The 21,259-nt window shown below is 37.3% G+C and overlaps 1 protein-coding gene and 2 pseudogenes across 7 annotated transcripts in view; 2 read left to right on the forward strand and 1 right to left on the reverse strand.

The window, feature by feature from the left end:
- Window positions 1-21,259, reverse strand: part of Scfd2 (sec1 family domain containing 2) — a 545,604-nt gene that overhangs the window by 477,057 nt on the left and 47,288 nt on the right. The window lies entirely within an intron of this gene.
- Window positions 1,443-3,583, forward strand: LOC101702071 (lysine--tRNA ligase pseudogene; annotated as a pseudogene).
- LOC147825144 (tudor domain-containing protein 15 pseudogene) lies at window positions 3,551-7,565 on the forward strand (annotated as a pseudogene).

Genomic DNA, 21,259 nt, shown 5'->3' on the forward strand with positions numbered 1-21,259 from the left:
AAAGGAACTGTATTTCATTGTTGGTGGGAGTGTAAACTAGTACAACCACAACAGAAATTACAATGGAGATTCCTCAAAAAGCTAAAACTAGAATTTCCATTTGACCCATTTATTCCCCTTCTGGGTATCTTCCCTGAAGAGTTAAAGACATCATATCAGTAATACAGTGATATATGCACACCCATATTTATAGCAGCACAACTCATAATAGCTAAATTTCAGAAGCAGCTTATATGTCCATCAACAGATAAATGGCTAAAGAAAACGTTGTATTTACATACAATGGAGTAGTACTGTGCCATAAAGAAGGATAAACTTGAGTTATTTGTAGGAAAATGGGTGCACCTCGAGACCATAATGTTAAGTGAAATAAATCAGATCCACAGGCTTAAATATTGCTTCATTTCTCATACATGAGAAACCCTAAATATAAATAAAATACAAAATTAAAAATAAAGACTTAGAGAAAAAAAATATTGTAATCCAGCATGACCAATGTATCTAAAAGTATGTCTCGATTTAGAAAAATTGCTTTATATGTTTTATACGGTATTTTTTAGCCTCTTAATCCGGCTGCTAATCTGTGTTTATGATACTTAACTTCATAAAGACTTATAAAATAAATAAATAAGCCAGGCATGGTGGCATATGCCTGTAATTCCAGCACTTAGGAGGCTGAGGCAGAAGTCATCCTGAGTTCAAGGTCAACCTGGGCTACATAGTGAGTTCAAAGCCAGTGTAAACTACATAGCGAGACCCTGTCTCAAAAAACAAAACAAAACAAAATAATGATAATAATAATAATAAATAAAAATAAATAAATCTAGCCAGGCATGGTGGCACATGCCTATAAGCCCAGCACTCAAGAAGCTGAGGCAGGAGGATTGCCATGAGTTTGAGGCCAGCTTGGACTACATAGTAAATTCAAGGCCAGCCTGAGCTACATAACAAGACCTTGTCTCAAAAAACAAAAACCAAATAGGGCCAGGGATTTAGCTCAGTGGTTCTGCTGCCTGCCTTGCAATCTCAAGGTCCCAAGTTTGATCCTCAGTACCAAAAAAAAAAAAACAAATAAATACATCTGATGCTGACAAATAAAAGGGAGAAAATGGGGGTGTGAAGGAAGGGAATAAAGAAAAACAATTGAGATGTGTTATGTACATATACTAATTCCCCACAATCAATGTAATCAATATGTACTGCAAATATGTGCTAACAAAAAATATGTTTAAATACCAAAAAAACCCACAATTTCCTAAAGATATAGCTGCCAAATTGATTTTCACCAATTCACAAATGAACATGATTAATTTTCATTAATCTGTATTTATATTAATGAAAATTTAAAAAATATAACTAGCACATCAAACTTGTGACTATATAACTACACAAATATTATTTCTTAGAATGAGACTAAAAGCAGGTACTAGATCGGGCCCTTAGAAAGATGGCTATGATGCACGGGGCTGAGGTGAAAGTAGATGGCGAGCCGAAATTGAGCAAAAATGAGCTAAAAAGACATCTTAAAGCCAAGAAGAACGTGGCAGAGGAGGCCAAGCAGAAAGAGCTCAGTGAGAAACAACTAAGCCAGGCTACTGCCGCTGTCACTAATCACATCACTGACAATGGTGTGGGTACTGAGGATGAGAGCCTGGACCCATACCAATACTACAAGATCTGAAGTCAAGCAGTCCACCAGCTGAAGGTCAGTGGGGAGCATCCGTAACCACACAAGTTCCACATAGACATCTCACTCACTCAGTTCATCCAAGAATACAGTCACCTGCAGCTTGGGGACCACCTGACTGACATCACCTTAAAAGTGGCAGGTAGAATCCATATCAAAAGAGCTTCTGGGGGGAAGCTCATCTTCAAGGAGAGGAAGTCAAGTTGCAAGTCATGGCGAATTCCAGGAATTATAAATCAGAGGAAGAATTTATTCATATCAACAACAAACTGGTGTTCAGGGGAATCCTGGGAAAACCAAGAAGGGTAAGCTGAGCATCATTCCCTATGAGATCACACTGTTGTCTCCCTGCCTGCATATGTTACCTCATCTGCACTTTGGCCTCAAAGACAAGGACACACTGTATTGACAGAGATACTTGGACCTGATGCTCAATGACTTTGTGAGGCAGAAATTTATCATTCGCTCTAAGATCACAGCACATATAAGAAGTTTCTTGGATGAGTTGGGATTCCTCAAGATTGAAACTCTGATGATGAACATCATCCCAGGAGGAGCTGTGGCCAAGTCTTTCATCACATATTACGAGCTGGATATGAACTTACATGAGAATTGCTCCATAACTCTACCATAAGATGCCAGTGGTTGGTGGCATTGACTGGGTTTATGAAATTGGATTCCAGTTCCGGAACAAAAGAATTGATTTGACTCACAATCCTGAGTTTACCACCCGTGAGTTCTATGCAGACTATCATGATCTTATGGAAATCACAAAGAAGTTGGTTTCAGGAATGGTGAAAAACATTACAGGCAGTTACAAGGTCACCTACCACCCAGATGGTCCAGGGGGCCAAGTCTATGAGATTGACTTCCCCCCACCCTGCTGAAGAATCAGCATGGTAGAAGAGCTGGAGAAACCCCTAGGGTTGAGGCTGCCTGAAACCAACCTCTTTGAAACTGAAGAAACTCGAAAAATTCTTGATGATATCTGTGTAGCAAAAGCTATTGAATGCCCTCCACCTCGACCACTGCTAGGCTCCTTGATAAGCTTGTCGGGGAGTTCCTGGAAGTGGCATGCATCAATCCTGCATTCATCTGTGATCACCCACAGACAATGGGCCTGTTAGCTAAATAGCACTGCTCCAAAGAGGGTCTGACTGAGCGCTTTGAGCTCTTTGTCATGAAGAAGGAGATATGCAATGCCTACACTGAGCTGAATGATCCCATGCGGCAGTGGCAGCTGTTTGAAGAACAGCCCAAGGCTGCTAATGACAATGAGGCCATGTTCATAGACGAAAACTTCTGCATTGCCCTGGAGTATGGGCTGCCTCCCACAGCCAGCTGGGGCATGAGCATTAACCGCATCACCATGATTCTCACAGACTCCAATAACATCAAGGAAGTACTTTTGTTTCCTGCCACAAAACCAGAAGGCAAGAAAGAGACTGCAGCAAGCACTGACACAATGGAAAGCACAGTGGTTGACACTTCTGTCTAGAAAGTAATTCCAGCTCTTATACCTCAGGCATCTGCATTTCTGCAAAAAAGGTCAAGTCTTGGAGGAATTCTTGTGTGCAGTCATCCATTTGACCACCACAGATCAGTTCAGCCACCAGAAGAGAGAAGAAGAATTAAGAATTTCTTTTTACTCCATGCTACCAAATAAACCATTTGTCTCTTTAAAAATAAAAATAAAAATGAAAGTAAAAGCAGGTACTGCTCATTTAAATTTTTAAAATACAAAACCAAACTTCCCTCTTTCCCTCCCTTTTTCAGTCCCTCTCTCCCTCCTTCTTTCCTTTATAATTTAGTCCAATTCTTTTTTAAAAGTCTTACTTTACAAGGTAGTCCAAATTCCATTAGATGGTACCTAGAAAGAGAGGTGGCCTGATAGCACATCAGAATCCAAGTGACAAGTAGGCAGACAATATCCTAGGATGGAGTGCTAGAGACAAAAAGAGGAGAAATCTTTAAGGAGAGGACTGGCTGCTGGATGGGCATGGGCATCCAAGCTAGAAGAGGAAGGTGTCAACATGAAGGGTTTAAGGAGGCCTGCCTAGAATATCAAAAGATCCAGATGAGGAGAACTTCTGCATGAGATGGGGTGACAGGAGTTTGACCCAGCATAGGATAAGAAAGTTATCCATATAGGAATGGGTAGCAGCAACCTGCCTCTGGGTGACTAGAGCCAAGCAGAATGAGGAGGATACCCACATGAGGAGTGTGAGTTCAGTGGCAATGGCAGCCCAGAACAGGTGTCCAAACTGAAAGGGGTGAGGAAGGGTATAATGTAGGGGTGGGCGAACCCAGAGGAGTATCAGTACCTGACTGGTTAGGAAGGAATCTCCAAGCAGAGTATATGAAGGAGTGTGGGTGTTACATAGCAGGCAGGATGGAGAAAGTATACACATGGAACAAGAGAAAGAGGCAGTGATGATAGTACACTGGATAAACACAGGGGATTGAGCAAATAAATAAATATATTCAGGGATGAGAGAAGGCAAGTTGCCATGAAAGTAATTACTTATACAGAAAGGAAAAAGCTATCCAATCCCTGTGACATTGGCTTGGGATTGGAAGTAGTACTATGAACTCTTGTTTTTCAATATAGAGAAACCAGCACAGAAATAAAGATTGTATAAGCATATGTGTATGTGTTTATGTACATATATTAATTCCTTAGCTGTGTCCATATGAGGCCCAGGAAATAGTGATATCCTAAAAGCAGCAAGCACACTAAAAAGATCTTGGTTTCTAAATATACTTCCCCACAAACAGGAATTGGTGTTTCTTAGAGAAATGACTGATTCCAGAACTATAGAAAGAAAAGTAATGTAGCACCTGAAAATATTTTGTACCAGAAAGAAAGAAAATATTCAGGGAATGATGGTGATACATCAAAAAGACACAAAAGCCTGGGATTCTCACTGGCCAAATAATGAGATGATTATAACATCAAAATAAATAATGAAATGCACTATTAAATTATTTTTTCAGTAATGTAAAACTCATACAACATAAAATTAGCCATTTGAACATGTTCAATTCAGTGGTCTTTATTACATTTACACCCACCACCTGTACCTTGTTCAAAAATATTTTCATCACCCCAAAAGAAACTCATATCCATTTAGTAGTTTCCCTACTCTGGCTGTTGCTGGCAACCACTAATCTTCCTGTTGCCAGGAATTTATCTACTCTGGAAATTCCATACATACATGCTTCTCAACTTATGACACAGTTACGTCCCAAAAAACTAAAACAAAAACACATTTAGTACACCTAACTTATTGAAAATTACAGCTTAGCAACATAGTGTACTGTGCAGTATCAGTTGTTCAGTCTTCTGATCATGTGTCTAACTGGGAACTGCAGTTTATTGCCACTGCCTAGCATCACATAAGAGTAACCTTCCATCTATTGCTACCCTGAGAAAAAGATTCAAATGCAAAGTATGGTTTCCTGGCCATTTTGGGTCTGGCAATATTCTCAGGACCTTTGCTGAGGTCTCTTGATTTACTTGTAACTCTAAGGAAAAATAGTTTGTCAAATTTCACATAATTAATAGAATCTTGAGTAAAATTCAAGCTTCCTGATGTCTGACTCTCGTGTACACAGAATAAAGGATTCTGTATCTGTTACCACCATTTTTAGATGTAGATTTGACAGTATCACATATTGAATGTTGTCCCAATGATATTCTCAAGAAATTTCAAGGCAGAAATAATGGTGAATGTGAGTTTGACTACCTCATATTGCAGAAGGAAATACAACATATTCCAAAAATAAAAAATAATGTGGACATTCATGAGTTTTGTTGGGTGGAAAAAAGAGTAACTAGATAATGACAGAGAAGAGTCATGGAAAGGAAAAATGTATACAATGCTCCTTATAGACCATGAAGAACTAACAGTTGATAGCACACAGGTTACCTCAGCCTGGGATAATTTATTTAATCTACCACTATGGGTAGTATTTTATATTTTTCCCAATGTACTTCCAGTTGGGGAAAGGCTTTGAATTATTTCTTTCGTAGGAATACAACTGAATGGTCATGTGAAAGCTATTTTGCCTCTCCAAATGATTCTTCTTGAAGTGCCAGAAGTTATATCCTGAACTCTTAAATTATAACTAGGAAGATGTATTGATGGAGATTCATTTTGTCTTACTATCAAAATGTTAAAAGAATTTCCACAACAGATGCCAGATTTATTACAACATGAAAGACCAGAATTGTCTTTGATTATGACAATTCACTTGACATTCAACATATTCTGGGTAATTTCCAGTCATCTTTGTCTGCAGGAAATTTTGAAAGTGGAAAGGTATCATCTGCATTGAGCTCTTGTAAATTTTGTTATTTGGTTAAATGGATCCCAGAGCTACAAAACTTGAGAGTATGTATGACTTTACATTACAATATTATCAGTCAAGAAACTAGTCCCATATGTGATAATTTTGCACTACTTCATATTGCCAAAAGGAGAAATGAACAGTGACATAGAGGAATTCTTCAGCAGCTCTTGCTCAATAATCAAGTAAAAATTTGGTTTAGGGATTATAGCAGTAGTGAGACTATACATCAATTCATGTAAAGAAACTGAAATAGGCTTTTATTTTAGTACCATTATTTTCATTTCCATGTTCTCTAAGGTATTAACACTGTCCAAATAGAGACACAAGAAAACTTCAACTGAGTGTATTTAAACAAGCCTTGTTAGAACAAATTGTATATGCACACATTGATAGGTTCAATAAGGATGAGCATTTGTATTATGTGACATTACAAACTCAAAGAATCTACAATTAATTCTAATTGTCTATGAAAGACTACAGGGACACAAGTATTTTGTCCTGTGTCTAAATAATCTCCAACATCTGGAATAAGTCAGGAGGTTATGATGTAAACAGCTGTGCAATTGACCATTTCATTGAAAATAATGCACAATCAGTAGACTGTCTAAAAAAGACATTTTAAAAGTAAGTTGTCCTATGAAAACTATAGAAATAGAAGGCTGCCTACATAATAGCTATTGTGTCATATGTATTAACCCATCAAATTTCTGAGTAGATATTAATGACCATCAGAATGAATTTCAAGATATAATGAAAAATAAAACAAATTCTATGATTCGTGTGGAAATGATGAACTAATTTAAGAAACCCTAAACCTGTATGGTTTTGTTGTACTATATAGATCAAGGACAGATATTTTTATAGAGCTGTCATTGCTGAAATTATTATAAAATTAATGGAGTTTTTTTAGATTATAGAAATACTGATTCCATACCTTTTTTTGATGTGAAAATTTTGCTTCCAGAATTTTGTGAATTGCCTTCCTTAGCCATATGCTGTTCACTTCAACATATAATTCCTGCTGATGATTTACAGGTAAAGGCAGCAGTTGATTATTTTTAAAAATTATTTTGAACAAACAAATATTGCTTCAAGGTATAACAAGAAAAGATGACAGAATATTGAAAACTCAAAAAATACTGATGTTGTCTCTCTTATGTTAGAACCTAAATATGTAGAATACTCGGAAGTAGAGCCAGAATGTTTTTCAAAATCTGTAAGTGAATATTCAGTGTTACATTTAAAGTCTAAAAGCAAAGTCAATATTAAGAAAGTCATATCAGGCCTTCTTGAAAGATCTAAACCTAAAAAATATCTTTCAATTAAGTTGGAAGACAATAACTTGTCTTTGTCTAAGTCCCAAGCTGTTAATTTCTTAAATTTAAAAAATCCTTTCATCTTGACTGTGGGATCTGAATCATCAAGGCCTTATAAAGAATACAAGTTTAAAGCAGGAACAGTTCTTGAAGTTAAATGTTCTCAGGCTATGGCCCAGGTGACTTTTCTTGCCAGCTCCAAGTAAGTAAGAAGACCTAAAATTACTGAAGGAACAAATTCATAATTATAACATTCATTCTGATTCTTATCAAATTGGCCAGATTGCCTGTATTGCTAAGTATCCAAAGATGGGAAGTGGTATAGAGCTACTATTTTGACTCAAGAATCAACAAAAGAAATTAACATAATATTTATGGACAATGGTTACCACAAGTGAGATTTAATTAAAGATCTTTGTGCTATTAAAAATAAGGTATGGTTTCCTTTGAATGTATATTATTTTCACATCATACATTCAAAAAGCTGTAAGTATTAAAAAGAAAGAAATTGCCAACCAACAATTAGACCCAATGAAACTACAAGTGTAGACTGTAAATATAGACCCAGTGAAACTACAAGTGTACAATTTCTTTTTAAAAGCAAAAGGAAATCTAAATATTCTCAGATGGATAAAAGCTCAGAGATTTTGTTCACTGCTGGACATGATAGCAGATGCATGTAATCTCAGCACTTTGGGAGGCTGAGGCCAGAGTATCACAAGTTCAAGGTCAGCATGAGCAATTTAGCAACTTAAGGATACCCAGTCTCACAAAAAAATGGGATTGGGAGTTGGGAATGTAGCTCAGTGCAAAAGCCTTGGATCCAATTCGTAGTACCACATATACACACAAAGATTTTGTTTCCGGCATATTTACTGTAAAAGGATTGGCTACTTCTATTTTAATTTCTGTTTAGGATATTCTCTAAATAGAAAAGAAAAAAAAGAAATCTTAAAACATTAAGAAAGAAGAAAGACAGTAAACAAAAATATAGGAATATATAATAAACTTTCCTTCTCTTGGTTTTCTACACAGATGGTAGAAACAAAAATTGTAACACTGACTGATGTGATTCAAAAAGTATACAGAAGAAATATTTAAGACAAGAGAGTAAAGGGAAGTAAGAGATTTAAGATTTGTATACTTCTTTGAAACTAATAAAATTACACACATATATATATATATATATATATATGTATATATATGACAAACCCGCAGCTAACATCATACTAAATCTGGAAAAAATAAAAGCATTTTCATTGAATGAAGTCCATTCTCACTGCTCCTATTCAATATAGTACTTGAAATTTTAGACAGAGAAACTAGACAAGAAAAAGAAATAGCAACACTGCAACTAAGAAAAGAATATACTGGAACATGTTAAGACTTCTAATGTTCACTGATGGAAAACATTAATACTAAAATTGCCATATTACCAAAAGTGATCTATGGATTCAATACAACTGTCACCAAAATACCAATGATGTTCTTCAAAGAACTAGAAAAAAAAACCCTAAAATTCATACAAAAGCACAAAGTCACAAATAGCCAAAACTATCTTGAGCCCAAAGAGCAAAGCTAATAGTCAATTTCAAAGTACACTACAAAGCCATAGTCACAAAAACAGCATGGGACTGGTCAGGTCAAGTGAGTCACTTGGGGCAAGGGCTGGAAGGATATATCTCCCTCCCTAGATCCCCTCTTCTCTTTCTGCTTCCTGGTTAAAGCATACTTCTACCCAACTATGCAAGGACAGAAACATCTAAAAAGTGAGCCAAAATAAACCTCTTCTCCTTTAAGTCGTGGGTTTTGGGTATTATGTCTCAGTGATGTGAAAGTGACTAAGACAAGCATCTTTAGCCATTGGAGAATGCAAATTTAAACTACATTGAGATTCTGTCTTACCCTGATTAGAATGGCTATCATCATGAATACAAAAAAAGGAGTAAATGCTAGCAAGGATGCAAAAAAAAAAAAAGAACTGCTGATGGGCCTATAAATCAGTATAACTTCTATAGAAAGCAGTATGGAGGTTCTTCTAAGAACTAAAATAGAGCTACAACTTGATCCAGCTATACTACTCCTTGGCATATTCCTGAAAAAGAGAAAAAGAAAAATCTGGAAAAGGCCCACAGCAAATGTCAGGAGAGAAGCTGTAAGCAGAAGTGGAGGGCAAACTGGGCATGCTATTGAATACATATTAGTCTATACAACAGAACAGTTAGAAGCACCCCAATGAAGTTTGTGACTGGGTAACTCACTAGGATTAGATTTCTGGACTTGTTATTGATTCTTATTTGGTAGTGAGCATCAATCTGATTAGACTATGTGATCACTTACTTCTCATTCAAATGTAATAAGTCTTTCCATTCTTCTTTTTCCATTTTAGCTGACTTCACAGGGCTCCTAGCTTTGTTTAAAAGAGGCATAGTTTCCATTTAAATTATGAATCCCAAATCCACAATGACCCAGAGTTCAGTCTTCTCACAACACAGAGACCACAAGCATTTTAAAATTTTCAATATGGAAGAGATTTGGGCGTTTGAATGCATATTCCTTAACTAACAACTGCTATGACAGAATAGCAATATGTCAATATTATAAAACAAGAACATATACTTTCAAATCTTCTTTTCTTAATATATAATTTTAAAAGAATTCTGTAAAATATATTTATTAAACATACTTATTTTTGAAGAAGTACAATTTAAAATGCTTCTGGTATATTAAATTATTTCAATACTTCATGGTGACTACTTTTATTCCTTAATTTCCAGAAAAGAATCTATAAATTATTCATTAATTCTATTTTCTAAAGCTGTAATTGAGTCTACAGGATCTTTAGGAAAATTCCTCAAAAAAGTTAAATACAGCAAGCTATGTGCTGAGAAGAGGTAGACTTTGATACTATCCAATTTGCTATGTTTACTTGAAAAGCATAAAAAAAATATCATTTTTGCAGGGAAGGGCAAATGGGGAAGAGCACATGCCCACCACCAGTATGTAGTGCTATATAAGGACACTAGTTCTTCACATCTAAGAGTCAACAATTAAAATGCAGTGGGTGACTTAATGTTTATATCTAAGTTCAGTAGCTCTAGCTACAGGTAAACTTAAAGTCAAAGTAGTACTTTTGATTCTGGTTGTCTTAATTAGGTTTCTGTCACTATGATGAAAAACACAAGGTTTTACTGTACCTAAGATAATACTTTATAAAGAGAAAAGGTTCACAGCTTTAGAGGTTCCAGTTCATGACTGATTAGCCTTTTTGCTTTGGGCCTGTGGTGAAGCAGCACATCACGGCAGGGGCATGCGACAGAGCAAAACCATTCACCTCATCAGACAGAAAGCAAAAGGGAAAGACAAAGAGGCCAACGTGCCCCAGTGCTACACCCCAGTGACCTAAAGACCTCCAACTAGGCCCTACCTCTTTTTTTTTTTTTTTTTTTGGTGGTAGTGGTGGTACTAGGAATTGAACCCAGGGGCACTCTACCACAGAGCTACACTCCCAGTCTTTTTTTTTATTTTTTGACACAGAAACATCCTAAGTTTCCCAGGCTAGCCTTCAACCTAGGACCCTTTCTTAGCCTTCCAAATAGCTGGGATTACAGGTGTGCACTACCACATCCAGCTGCAACTAAGCCTTTAATACATAAACCTTTGGGGGCCATGCATCCAATTCATAGCATTGCTCTAAGAAAAACTATAGGCTGAGGATATAGCTCAGTGGTAGTACACAAGGTTAGCCTGTGCAAGCCCCAGTACCATCCAAAAAGAAAAAAACATACCTTCCTTCCCTTCAAAAACACTATTGTCTCTTTCACAGTAATATTTAATTGCTATTAAGAAAACCAAGAAAGAGAAAAATTTATTGATAATTGAAAGTGATTTAATAAATTTTAACTTTTAGAGTCCAGTTAATGACTTAATATATACCATTTCTAGGTTAAGTTAACAAAAGTTAACAAAAAATGGCTCATTGTTGTTAAAGTTGAAATTGCTGCATTTATCTGTTTGATCTACTCTCTTCCAGTGATCTATAGTCTAGGGGGAAAAATTCTCACTTGCTAAATAAAAACTAACAAGAAAAACTGACTTTAAAAACTATTACTTATTACCTAGGTATCCATAATTTCTGAATTCATTAGTTTACTTATACATCCATTATTAAAGTAAGCATGTGTCAGAGAGTTGGTGCTATAAAGTAGAAAAATGTGCCTTAGAATTAAAAAAGAAAAAAATTTAAATCTGATTTAAGCACTTTGGGGAAAATTTGGCTTTGGCCAAGTTACTTGCACCTCTTTCTCTCAACTTCTATAAAAACAAAGAAAAAATAGTATCTACCTTGTAGGGTTGCTTTTGAATTAAGTGAAACAATGCATTTTAAAATATGCCACACAATGCCTGACAAAATTCAGACTGGATGTAACTGGATGTTACTTCCTTCTCACTGACCTACAGTGAAGTGCTTTTGGAAAAGAGCACATATTTTAAAAACTTCTTATTCTTCACCAACTTAATGGAAGAAATGAGATTCACACATTTAAAAAACTTATTCTTCAACAACTTAATGGAAGAAATAAGACTCATAGACACACACACACACACACACACAGAGTCATACCTCATATAACAATGTTGCAATCAACAAAGGAACATATATATTATAGAAGCCCCATAAAATTTAATGGAGTTGACAAATTATTATCAGCCTAATATATTTGTGGTGATGCTGCCTTGGGTAGGCAGTTGTATAAAAGAAGCACATAAAATTGTATACAGTACATAATAGGTGATATCATAATAAACATCTATGTTACTGGTTTATGTGTTTACTATAATCTTATTTATTTTAGGGTATATTCCTTACACTTATTTAAGAAAAAGTGCACTGTTAGGTAGCATGCACTGTTACACCAGCAGCAGCCTCATACATCTCATGTTCACTGCATCTCTCAATTGCATCAAGAAGCCACGTGGAGTGACTAACCTGTAACACCTAGGTTTGCCTAAGTACAGGCTATGATGCTCACACAACACTGGAATTACCTAACAACACATTTCTGACCTATTTCTCAGAATGTATGCCTATCATTAAGTAATAGCATGATTTTCTCTCTCAACAATGATAGACAATTATTTAAGTACAAAATGAAGCAGATAAAGCTTTTTGGAGATTTATTCCATCATTCTTATACTTGACTTCAAATCTAATGTTATAATTTATTTTTTTAGGAAAAGGTTTACTCAATCATTTACTGATTGTTTAATTCATTTCAGCAGTACCTAGACACAACTACTATCTTCAAGGAATTTACAAACTTATAGGAAAGACAGGTACGTAACAAATACCACATGGCATGCTAGCACCTTAATAGAAGTTTTAAAGAAAACATTTTACTGGAGATGGAAAACTATATAGGGTACAGAATCTTTCTAGAGGTTCCTAAGAAATAGTAACTTTCTTTTTTACAGGTATCTTAAGAAGTAGTGTTTTTATGCTGAGCATGGGAGCACACACCTGTAATCCTACCACACAAGAGGCTGAGGAAGGAAGATTTCCAAATGTTTGAGGCCAGCCTGTGCCATACAGTGAGTTCAAGGTCAACCTGAACTACATAGTGAGACCCTGTCTCAAAAAAAAAAAAAAAAGTTGGGCCGGGGATTTAGCTCAGTGGTGCCGCCGCCCGCCTCGCAAGCACAAGGTCCCAAGTTCAATCCCTGGTACCAAAAAAAAAAAAACTTTTTATTTAAATCTAATTTCTACTTATTTTAAATAAGGAAAACATTCACAAGATTGAAAATTCAAAACATATAGACATTTAGTAAGATATCTCCTTCCTTACTCTATTGTCATTTGTTTCATTAACTTCTCAATGTGCCCCTAGTCAATGGGCCCCTCTGCAGAGGTGGATGATGTCATCAGTGCCATAAACAGTCTCCATATATATGTAATATTTCATAAGCAAGTGTGAATATGTATTTCTCCCTTTTTACAAATATTTGGTAATCCAATGAATTTGTTTGTTTGTTGTTTTTCAGGTGAGATCTCATTATGTAGCCTAAGCTGGCCTCAATCTTTCTCTGTTGCTTGTAGTGGCCTCAAACTACAGATCCTCCTAACTTAGCCTCTCACATGCTAAGATTCCAATGATTGTTTTTAAATATTTAACAGTTAGAGGATAGAGAGCCCCATATTCTGGTTTGACTTCAAACTTTTCTATCTTAGTGTAGTAACTCACTCCATTCGTGCCATCACCATTCCTTCATTCAACAAATATCTCTTGAGTATCAGGTATTGTTCTAAGACTGAGGACAGCAGTGAATAAAACTGAAAATTCCTCTGCTCTCAGGGAATTCATTAGTGGGAATTCTCTCCATCACTCTCTAGTAGAGGGAAAGAACAATACACAATATATTAGAAAATCACACACATTAAGGAAAAAATGAAATAAGCAAGGGAAATAGAATGTACTGAATTAGACAGGAAAGAATCACTAAAAGGAAAGAAATCAAAGGCAAGCAAGTGTGTATTTGTGGGAAGAATAATCTAGGAACACCTAGAGACAAGATGTCTGCCCATGCCCTACCAAGGTACTGAGTCCCACAGAACACGCCAAATCAGCCCGCTGCAGAGAGGCAGGTCTGTGCATGCCCTACCGAGGTCCAGAGTCACGCGGAAGACACCGAATCAGCACACTGCAGACAGGCAGCCACCTGGTTCCACACTACAAAGATGCAGAGGACACCAGACCACCAGACCAAGGTACTGAGTCCCGCTGTTCCCGGCCCAGAGGTAGGGGCTTCTGAGTCATCGTCCCACTGCTCCTGGTCCACAGGAAGGGGCTTCCCGGTCACCATCCCTCCCGCTGCTCCTAGCCCAGAGGAAAGGGCTTTTGGGCCACCTTCTGTCCCGCTGCTCGTGGCCCAGAGGAAGGGGCTTCCAGGCCACCAGCCCTCCCACCACTCCCAGCCCAGACAGAGGGGCTTCTGAGCTTCCATCCCACTGCTCCTGGTCCAGAGGAAGGGGCTTCCCAGCCACCATCCCTCCTGCTGCTCCCAGCCCACAGGAAAGGGCTTTTGGGTCAAAATCCCTACTGCTGCTCCCAGCCCCTGTCCCACCTCACCCAGCTCAGAGGAGGTAATCCATGCAGGTGCTAACAGCCCCCCGCCCCCCGCCCAGTAGAAATGAGAAAACACATAAATAAGTCTCAAAACCAGACTTCCAGATCACCTACAGCAACCCCAAAGGGAAATGAGATGGAACCCTCTGATACTCAACCACCTGGACCCACTGAACTGGCAAAAAAAGGGGATCTGGAAAAAATGAAATCAGAAATAATTTCTCAGATAACAGGAGAAATTGTGCCCCTAGCGCAAGACATGATTAATAAATCTAGAGAGGAGCTCAGGAACATGATGGAATCCCAACATAAGAAACAAATGGAATCCATAAAACAGATGCAAATAGATTTCCAGGACATGAAAAACTCCACTGAAAGTCTACACAGCAGAATAAGCCAATGTGAGGACAGAATTTCAAATATAGAAGATAAGATTGCAATTAGTGACCAGGAAAAGAAAATTTGCTTCAAAATTATAAGGGAACATGAGAAATCAATCCAGCAGCTGCTAGATGATGCAAAGAAGAATAACATAAGACTGATTGGGCTGAATGAAGAAACAGGAGAGAGTGGAGATGACATAAAAAATCTCTTCACAGAAATAATGGCAGAAAACTTCCCAAGCAGGGGAAAAGAGCTTGACATACAGATAAGTGAGGCATACAGGACTCCAAATAGCCTTGATCAAAAAAAATCTACACATAGGCATATAATTGTTAAGATTCCAGAAACACAACAGAAGAACAAAGTTCTCCAAGCAGTCAGAGAAAAGAAACAAATCACATACAAAGGAAAGTCCATCAGAATCACAGCACACTTCTCAACACAAAACATCAAGTCAAGAAGAGCTTGGAGTGACATACTCCAAGCCCTCAAGGAAAACAGCCTCCAACCCAGATTGATGTATCCTGCAAAACTATCTTTCAAAATGGATGGAGAAATAAGATACTTTCATGACAAAGAGCACCTTAGGAACTTCGTGAATACCACACCAGCACTCCAAAGAATTTTATACAAAATTCTAGGAACAGACCTTGAGGACCACAACCCCAGGAAACAAAGCACAACGAACCCATCTGGCATGACAAGAAATTAAATGGAAAGGGGGAGAACCCAACGAAAAGAAAAAGTCATGGCAATGACAAGTCAATACGTTTCAGTTATAACCATCAACGTTAATGGTCTCAATTCACCAATCAAAAGAAAAAGGCTGGCAGAATGGGTCAAAAAGCAAGATCCAACAATATGCTACATACAAGAAACACACTTAATTCAAAAGGAAACTCATAGACTGAAAGTTAAAGGGTGGAAAACAATACCCCATGTGACAGGAACCCCCCAAAAAGCAGGACTAGCTATCCTCTTTGCAGATCAAGTAGATTTCAAACCAACACTGATTAAGAGAGACGAAGAAGGACACTACATCCTTGTAAAGGGAACAATCCAGGAGGAAGAGATGACAATCATAAATATCTATGCAAAAAACACTAGTGCACCCAACTATATAAAACAAATACTAACGGACATGAAAAGTCATATATGCACTAATACAATTGTAGTGGGGGACCTCAACACCCCACTGTCACAAATACATGGGTCAACTAGACTAATTAGTAATGAAATACTAGAACTTAATCGAACTCTTGAACAAATGGACTTAACAGATGTTTACAGAGTCTTCCACCCCACAAAATCAGAATACACATTCTTCTCAGCTGGACATGGGTCATTCTCAAAAATAGACCACATACTCACACATAGAACATGTTTAAGTGAGTGCAAAGGAATTGAAGTTATCCCCTGTATATTATCAGACCATAGTGCGATGAAATTGGAGATCCATAGCAAAAGAAACTCAAAAAATTTCATAGACACGTGGAAATTGAACAACACACTTCTGAATAACCAATGGGTCACAGAGAAAATTAAAGAAGAAATCAGACAGTTCCTTCAATTAAATGACAATGACAATACAACATATCGGAATCTATGGGACACAATGAAAGCAGTCTTACAAGGGAAATTCATAGCAGTGAATATGCATATTAGGAAAACAGAACGAGCCCAATTAAACAACCTGATGCTGAACCTCAAACTTCGAGAACAAGAAGAGCAGGACAACCCCAAAGCTCATACAAGGGAGGAAATTATAAAGATCAGAGGAGAAATCAATGCAATGGAGACTAAGAGAACAATACAAAAAATCAATGAAGCCAAGAGTTGGTTCTTTGAAAGAATCAACAAAATTGACAAACCTTTAGCCAACTTTGTCAGAAAAAGGAAAGAAAAGGCCCAAATCCATGCAATTAGGAATGAAAAGGGTGAAATGACAACAGACCCAGCAGAAATCCAGAGGATCATCAATACCTACTTCCAGAAACTATATGCCAATAAGATGGACAACACAGAAGAAATGGACAGATTCCTAGATACATATGAACTACCAAAGTTGAACGAAGACCACCTACAAATTCTGAACAACCCAATATCAACCAATGAAATTGAAAATGTAATTAAAAACTTATCAACTAAGAAAAGCCCGGGCCCTGATGGCTTCACTGCTGAATTCTACAAGACATTTAGAGAGGAACTGCTGCCACTACTGTTTAAACTCTTCAATGAAATTGAAAGGGAAACAATACTCCCAAATTCATTCCTGGAAGCAAGCATCACCTTGAGCCCCAAAGCAGAGAAAGACCCAACTGAAAAAGAGAACTATAGGCCAATCTCACTAATGAACATAGATGCAAAAATCCTTAATAAGATAATGGCAAACAGAATGCAGAAGATCATCAAGAAGATCCTACAACCTGATCAAGTGGGATTCATCCCACGGATGCAGGGATGGTTCAATATATGAAAATCAATCAATGTCATACACTATATCAATAGAGCCAAGGACAAAAAACATATGATTATCTCCATGGACGCAGAAAAAGCATTTGACAAAATCCAACATGCATTTATGATAAAAACTCTACAAAAAATTGGAATAGATGGTTTCTACCTCAAACTGATAGAAGCCATCTATGAAAAACCAACAGCCAATATCATACTAAATGGTCAAAAACGGAAATCCTTCACACTCAAATCAGGAACAAGACAAGAATGTCCACTATCACAACTCTTGTTCAATATACTTCTGGAAACATTAGCCACAGCAATCAGACAAGAGAAAGAAATAAAAGGAATAAAGATAGGTAATGAAGAAATCAAATTGTCATTATTTGCAGATGACATGATACTGTATATAGAAGACCCCAAGAACTCCACCAAAAGTCTTCTAGACTTAATAACTAAATTCAGTCAAGTAGCTGGTTGCAAGGTCAACACACAAAAATCAATAGCTTTCCTCTACACCAATGACAGACTCACTAAGAGAGAAATAGGGCAAATAACTACTTTCACAATAGCATCCAAAAAACTGAAATACCTAGGAATCATCCTAACAAAAGAAAGCAAAGACCTCTTCTCTGAAAACTATGGCACTCTGAAAAGAGAGATTGAAGATGATATCAGAAAATGGTCAGACATTACCTGCTCCTAGGGTAGGAAGGATTAATATAGTGAAAATGGCCATACTTCCAAAACTGCTATATAGATTTAATGCAATTCCAATTGAGATCCCAGCAGCATACTTCATAGACCTTGAGAAAACAATCCAAAAATTCATTTGGAGCAAGAAGAGACCCAGAATAGCAAAAGCAATTCTAGGTAACAGAGACATGGCAGGGGGTATCACAATCCCCAACCTGCAACTCTACTACAAAACTACTGTGATAAAACCAGCATGGTACTGGCAAAAAAACAGACTTGAGGACCAGTAGAACAGATTAGAAGATGCAGAAACAATGCCAGACACACTCAGCCATCTCATCTTCGACAAAGGAGCCAAACACCCTCACTGGAGGAAAGACAGCCTCTTCAATAAATGGTGCTGGAAAAACTGGGCTTCAATTTCCCAAAGATTAAAACTAGACCTATATCTCTCATCATGCACTAAACTAAAATCAAAATGGATTAAAGATCTAAATATTAAAATAGAAACTCTGAACCAGTTGGAACAGAGGTTAGGTAGAACCCTTGAAGACATCAGTGTAGGAAAAGATTTTATGAACAAAACCTCAGTTGCCCGTGAACTAGCACAAACAATCAACAAATGGGATCTCTTCTTATTAAAAGGCTTCTGCACAGCAAGAGAAACCACCAGCAGTGTGAAGAGACAACCCACGATGTGGGAAAAAATCTTCACCTGCTCTTCCTCAGACAAAGGTCTACTATCTCGAATCTATAAAGAACTTCAAGAGATCAGACCTCCCAAATTTAAAGACCCAGTCCAACAATGGGCATCTGAAATGAACAGACATTTCTCAGACAAAGAAGTAGAAATAGCAAATAAATACATGAAAAACTGTTCAACATCACTGGTCATTCGAGAGATGCAAATGAAAACAATGCTGAGATTCCACTTCACTCCAGAAAGAATGGCTGCTGTCATGAAATCAACCAATAACAAATGCTGGCAGGGTTGTGGGAAAAGAGGAACCCTGCTCCACTGCTGGTAGGAGTGTAGACTGGTGCAACCCCTGTGGAAATCAGTATGGAGATACCTCAAAGAACTAGGACTGGAAGTCCCATTTCACCCTGCTATTCCACTGCTGGGGATCTTCCCCAAAGAATTAAAAGAATCATACCACAGTGATATATGTGCACCCATGTTCATAGCAGCACAGTTTGTAATAGCTAAAACTTGGAAACAGCCCAAATGCCCATCAACTGGAGACTGGATAAAGAAAATGTGGTTTTTTTATAAAATGGAGTACTACTCAGCCATAAAAAATGAGAAATTAGAGACATTTATAGCTAAGTGGATGCACATTGAGGCAATACTCTTAAGTGAAATAAATAGGACACACATGTATAAATACCGAATAGTTTCTCTGGTGTGAGAAACTGAAAGTGTAAATAAGGACTAAATGTATAATAGGTCATGTGAAATAGGAAGAAAAGGGGCAAAGGGGAAGGAAGTGGGAGGGCTAGGGGAAGGGATAGAAGGGAATGGGATTAATATGAGAAAATGGAAAAATAGGAACAAAATCTTTGTAAATAGGGAGGACTGGAGGGGTTGAAGGGAGGGCTGGGCAAGGGTGAAAAATAAGAACCAAGAGAGACTATGTAAAGCTGCAAATTTCCAATCATGAATGTCATTATATTGTATACCTAAAATGTACCAATGATTAGAATGAATAATCAATAATGTAAAATAGGAATAAAAGGTCCAAAGGGGTAGGGGTAGTGGGAGGGGCAGGGGAAAGGAAAGAAGGGAAAGGAAAAATGATGAGAAATGGAAAAAATGGAAATAAAGTCTTTGTAAATAGGGAAGGGTGGAGGGTGTGAAGGGAGGGCTAGGAATGGGGAAAAAAAATAAGAACCAAGATGCATTATGTAAAGGTACAATTCCCAATGAGAAATGTAATTGTGTTGTATAGCTACAATGTACCAATAAAAGAATTTAATACAAAAAAAAAATCTAGGAACACCTAGAACCAAATCCATGAGGGAGGACCCTGCCTGTGCTATTGAAGATATAGCAAGGGAGCTTGTGTGGCTGGATAGCAGCAATTACAGAAAAAAGAGTAAGAGATTCAGTCAGCGAGGACTCAAGATGTAAGATGGCACACAGTCATGTATAGCACTGTAAGGCCCACTGGGTGGCATGCAGGGAGCAATGGGAGAAGTGGGCACTGGATCCAGCAGAACCAGTAGCACCTCAGGTGAGTGGATAGGCCAGAGCCAGGCACCAAGCACAGAAATAATAAATGCAGGTAGGAAATCAGGTGAAAGTTGTTTATGGAACTGAATGATTAATGGGCTAGAAAGAGGGGCCAGAGACAGAGAAAAAAGATTTACTTCAGGGTTTGGGAACAACTTCAGCATTAGAGCACTTGCTTAACATGCACGAGGCCCTGGGTTCAATCTCCAGTATCCACTTCCCCCAAAAAAATACTTTAACAGGAGGAAAACATAGGAACAAAAAAGATTCTGCCTCCTTGCCAAAAATATTCCACATATTCCAGGGAGTGATGGACAGGGATTCAAAAGTGATGTTACAATACATTTAAGTTCTCTATTTCTCATTTTCATTGGCATTGACTTCAATTGACATAATTAAAAACAGCCTAATATGAGAACTTTATTAGCAATAAATTTGTATTATGAAGGCTTATAACATACTTAAAAACTTGCTCCTTAAGGATTATTCCATTATAGACACATTTGTTTCCAAGCACCCATCTGTTTTGCATTTTAATACTGCTTTGTATTCTCACTTTTGTTTCATTGAGAAGTTTCTGGAAAACTGTCAAAGGTGTAGTAATTATTGTTATTTTGACAGACATAAAGAATATGCTGGGAAAGCTGTGATTTATTTCAATTCCTCCTTTGCTGAGAAATTAATCAATGAAATTCCCTCAGTTTTCAAAGCAATTGAAAAATTACCATTTCTCACCCAGCTACTGGTTTTACATCTTTTTTGCTTATAATTTTCTCATCATCTATCTCTGTATCTTATACAACTTCACTTCCAATCTATTTCGCCAAACCTGTTCTGACTGAAGCTTTCTTCTTTATCTAGATCCTTCTAGAACTCATTTTTGACATTTATGAACAAACTCTCCTTTTTGAATACCAAAGCTCATTTTTTATGGTAACACTCATTTGTAATCTAATGAGAAGTAAAGGACATTAATGAAAACAAAGATGGGGAGGAGAAAATA

The sequence above is a fragment of the Heterocephalus glaber genome, unplaced genomic scaffold, assembly GCF_053883595.1.
Source record: "Heterocephalus glaber isolate CG9 unplaced genomic scaffold, H.glaber_assembly_v1.0 deba00001509, whole genome shotgun sequence".
Taxonomy (NCBI): domain Eukaryota; kingdom Metazoa; phylum Chordata; class Mammalia; order Rodentia; family Bathyergidae; genus Heterocephalus; species Heterocephalus glaber.